The sequence below is a fragment of the Austrofundulus limnaeus genome, unplaced genomic scaffold (genome assembly GCF_001266775.1).
Source record: "Austrofundulus limnaeus strain Quisiro unplaced genomic scaffold, Austrofundulus_limnaeus-1.0 Scaffold77, whole genome shotgun sequence".
NCBI classification, from domain to species: domain Eukaryota; kingdom Metazoa; phylum Chordata; class Actinopteri; order Cyprinodontiformes; family Rivulidae; genus Austrofundulus; species Austrofundulus limnaeus.
Genome location: NW_013952479.1, coordinates 566,596 through 571,917, shown reverse-complemented (window position 1 = coordinate 571,917; position 5,322 = coordinate 566,596).

Sequence of the window (5,322 nt, the reverse complement as noted above, 5' to 3'; positions counted from 1 at the left end):
ATGGACCAGATTCTACCAAGCACATTTGGGAAAATGAGTTAAAAAAGGCTGAATAATGCCCCGGAGGCTCATAAAATGCCATTCAGGTATCATTTTTATTAATTTGTCAATAGAAAGATTTATGTTTGTTGTTCTTTTCACCACATATCCACTTGTTACTTAAATAACTTAAATGCTTTAAATATATAAAACATCATTGTAAATGGTAAATAATTTAATCTATTGCGGGTACAATCACATTTATTTTCACCCCAAAGCCAATATTAGTTAAAGTGTGTGTGTGGGCACATTTTTGCTACATCGTGGGAACCATTTTCCTGAAAAAGGCAGCCTCGTGGGGACCGAATGTGCATCATGGGGCTCAATGCCCAGTCCGCATACGGATGCTAATTTTGGGTTGGGGGTTGGGTTTAGGACCAAGATGTGAATTGAGTTTAGGTTAGTTTTAGGGTCAGGTAGATATGGTCAGGGTTAGTCTGGCAAAAACCAGACCCTTGTCCTTCACTTTTTTTGTACAGGGTCTGGACTCGCTGCTTTAGAGAAGTAATTCTTGCTGGAGGCGTGGCCTCTGCTGAAGCGTGTGTGTGTGTCATATGTCGCTGTGAAGGAGGCTAAGCTAAGAAGCTAACCGGAAATCGCGTGCGCTGTAAACAACCCTACTGAGAGGAGAGAAGTACCGAGCCGAACGAGACGACTGTAAATGAGAGCTGCTGCTTTGTCAGACAAATTTAATTTAATTTGGAAGCCTTATCAACACGGACTGGCTTCATTCACTTCCTCCACTGCCATTGCTAACTAACTAGCAGACACTTCACAGAAAATCAGTGTCATCCAAAACCCCGCCTTCTGTTTGCTGATTGGCCCAGGTAAAATAAACTACAAGCTGACACTGCGCAGAAAATTGACATTCTGTTCTCTGATTGGTTCGGCTAAAAATCTGCCAGCGAAATCCTTGTCTATGGGAGAAATGCCAGACGGAGCAGAGAATGGAAACTAGAATTGAGCGGAGCTGCGTAGGAGGGCAAGGTCCAGGCTAGGTCAGGGTAGGCTATAAAATTACCTGAAAATGAATGGAAGTCAATCCACGGTCCCCACGAGGACATAAAAACAAATCTGTGCGTGATTGTGCGACTTATAGTTGTTCAAAAGTGTTGTTAACCAATGTCTTCAAAGCAAGTCAGCACAGAAGGGACTATTTTGGTATTCTTACAAGAAAAAGGGGCATATTTGCAAACACTGACTATAAATATGTGACACGTTGCTTAATTTTTAATACTAATCCTCTGACAATTACGGTGTGTTCTAATAACTTGTGATCACAGTTTATGAATGGCTGAGAACTGCAACAGTGTTAAATCTTGTTGTGTAACCATCTAGGATTAAGAGAACGGGAGTGTTTCCAGGCATTTCTGGCAGCACCGGCGAGCCACCGTGAAGGATTACTGCATGAGGATGTCCCTGTGATGCTCTCAGCCTCGACGGTCGCGGTTTGTGATTACCTCTGAGCTGCACCCAGTCCTAATTAACCCTATAGCTCACTAAGGCCCGGCTGATTGGAGGCTAAAAAAAATAGAATTAAAGCTGAACAAAAGTTGCAAAACCAGAAAAAGTACCAAGCGAGCCGTGTGTTTAGTTGGTCTGAAGAAAACACAGCCCAGCTCCTGCCTGTTTGATTCACCGCACGGCAAAGGAAAACAATTTGAGGGGAAAGATGCTGCTACAGATGTAACTGCTGCGTCTCCAGGAAGGAACATTTCTATTACTTTTCTCTGCAAGCAGCTGATTAATCTTCGTCTTTGGCAGCAAAAAATAGTTAATACTGATACTGAATCCAGGGGAAGCTGCAGGGAACATGGCGTCCTCTCCGGTCTGGAGAGTGGCGAGTGTGAAAGCAATAAGAACACGGAGAACACGTTAGACCAAGGACAATTCGATTCCCTTATAAAGTGATTTACTGAATGCAATGTTTGAAGAAAAAATACAGAATAAAATGCTTTAAAGAGTATTTTAAACGGCAATTATTAGTTCAAAAGCTTCTTTAGTGAGTGTCATATGTGCTTATCAGACTTGCTATTTTTGTCTTCTTCATGCTAAACTTATCAAAAATTAACTTCAATGTCGAACTTCTTCAAATTAGATACAACCAAATTTTCTCTATGCATGACTAAAAGCCTCCCAGCTTTTATACAATCATATCTCCACCAGAGGTTTTTCTTTTTATTTTCACCTTGATTTTATGTTTTAAAAGTCTGTGAATAATAAAAGCAAAGGTAAATGTTTCACACTGTGTCCCCCCACTCCCAGGTCTAATTCATTTAGTTTTCTTTGGAAGTTTAGATTTAAAAGTCTCCAGCTCCAGCTTTTAATATATATATTTTACCATTTTCATGCACATTGCTTGGCCAGTAAATGAACATCTTAAATGACTTCATTACTTCCGGTAATTTAAATTAAATTAATTCCCATGAAACTTTGCTCAAACAAAAGGATGTTAAATGTTTTAAATTGAAAAAAGGGGTGAAGATAAAAACATGTCACTGCTTATTCCTACGCACTAAAAACTACTGAGTTCAAAATAATTCAATCTGTAATCCAGTGCAAATATAGACCAAGCTTTAAGCCAGGAATTGAATTATCAATTGAAATATCAACTAGATACTGCATAGTGGCAGCATGTGTGACTCCACGCTGTCGGGTTTGTGTTTTTTCTCCTGTTTTCTAATGTTTTCAGTGTTTCCTTGTGTTTCTCTGTCCTGCAGCCCCGCCCCTCTCACACCTGATCCCTCTTGTGTCTCCAGGTGTTTCTGATTGTCTCTTAATTTGCTTGCCTTTATATTTGGTGTACTGTGTTCAGTCTGTGTCTGAAACAGCTCCTTTATCACTGGTCTATCCATCTCTGTTTCATGAAATCGTTGTGACTTATCATTGTTGGAGAAGAGAAAAAAAAGGAAATTTTTCAGAATCATACTTAGTGCAATCATTTATAGAAAATAAATATTATGGTTACGTTCAAGTAAAAACAGATGATTCTAAGAGTTTCAGTTGCAACAATGGGGTGTCGTTTATCGTCCCAGAATTTGGTATTAAAAAATGTAAGAGGATTTCTGATGGCCTCTCAGTGTTTACAGGGGAGATGATGGGAGTCATTTTGGCATTAGGTTGGATTGAAGAGGTGCGTCCTTTGAGAAGTGTAATTTGTTCTGATTCAAGTTCATCATTATACTCATTGAAAAATAATCAGTCTAATAGTAGACCAGACCTTTTTATTGGAGATTCAGACATTACTTTATAGAATTCAGGCCATGGGATTAAAAGTCATTTTTACATGGGTTCCATCTCATGTAGGAAGAAAAGGAAATGAGTTGGCAGATAAATATGCAAAACAAGCCTCAAAAAACAGTTGCATTGAGATACTGATTCCATTTAGTAAAGAGGAAATTAAATCTTATAAAACAAAAGGTTAAGGAAAGATGGCAGAAGCAGTGGGAAGAAGAAAAAAACTGGTAGATGGCTTTATAGCATCCAAAGGAAAGTTGGTGAAATGAGGGGAACAGGAAGAAGTAGAAAAGAAGAAAACATTATATCCATTATATCTAAACAAAAGATCTGAAGCTCCTGTGTTGAATAGTTTTTGAGTTATAAGCATTTTTACATGTCCAGACACCCCCCTTTTACATGGAGCCCCCTCCTCTAACATGGGGTCTAAAATAGATTAAAAAAATAAGTGAAAAAATAAAAAAAACAGTACTGAAACAATATTCATGTGTGGGGTCATAATAACCCAACAGTTTTTAGTGCACGTCAACAATTTTCTCTTATTGAATATTATGTTTCTTGGCAAAGAAAATGTCCACAACTTTTAAAAAGTGGTCCTGAGTGTGTTCCACAGAAGAAGCAGGGTGTGAGGAGCTACTGAATCTTCTCTAATGCAGAGTTTTTAATGGATTCCACACTTTAAAACTGTATGCAAATCCATGTGCACGTTCCTGGATATGGAAATATGTTCATGAATCTAATGCATATAAATCGTTCCTACAAATTGTAGATTATAGGCATTGGAAATAGTTCTAAGTTTTACTGCTGCAACAAACTGTTGTTGTGTTTCTCTCCTTTAAAAAACACTAAACTCTCATTTTTCACATTCTTAAAAAGTGGAAAAGAACATTTTGTCATTGCACAGGAAGCCCAACATGGAGCCAATTCATTATCAGAACCGGGGACTGGTTTCTCTAAAGGTCACACAAATGAAATTCAAATGAGGTTGAATGGTTCTGCGGTTGTGGTAGACCTTTTTGGGTTGTCAGTGCAACATTTACTAATTACACTATGTCACATGCCAGATTTCCTGTGGAAAAATGGTAAACACAGAAACACCAATAGGTTTTTTCCAATCACTTCTTTGCAGCGCGATCACATACAGTTCAGTTTAGCTTCTTTAAGCATCAACCTCTACATAAAATGTTGAGCATAAATTTTCTACTCCCCTCTGAATGTGTTTCCAGTTTTTTTTGTACCCATGAACAGTGCAGAAGGCACTGCAGCTTGTTTCTTGAATGCAAAGTGGAGCAGAATAAGCTTGTTTTCCCACTAAAACTCTGCTTCCTATAACCAGCTTGTTGACGACTTTTTGCACGTCTCTCTAAATAATTTCTTCCCAGTAAAAATATACGAAGCCAGAAATTAATTTTAGTTGATTGTAAAACCAGAAAAAAACAAATCAACATTTTATGGTCAAATGAGAGCGGGGGAAAACAGTCTTTGCTGACAAATTATGCTATTGATTTTCATGTACATTAAACCTGGACTCATATATCACTAAATAATACATCCTGTTCATGTGTAGACAGGCCTAACCTTTATTCTGCTGCCAGAGGGTTTCCTGATCCAGACACGTGCTGCATAATAATCTGTCCTCGCTGGACTGTGCAGTACAGCCAAACGCTTCCTCTTCCTCTTTTGATCGCTGACTGCCACTCTGTGGTCATAAATATTTAACATGTTTTTTCACTATGGTTTTTTTTACAAGCCTTAAAATAATACATTATTGAATTATGTGTATAAGTTTAAATTGTATCATTTGTTGTAAAAGTTGGGTTGTATAAAATGTAAATAAAAACAGAATGCAATGATATTCAGATTACATAAAACCATAATTTATTCACAATAAAACACTAAATGTGTTAAATGTACTAAAACTTTTTTAAAAAGGTAAATTAGAATTTTATTTAAAGCAACAAATCTAAAAAAAGTTGAAACATACTGTTTATCCCTGAGGACAATAATCTCTCTCTCTCTCTCTCTCTCTCTCTCTCTCTCTCTCTC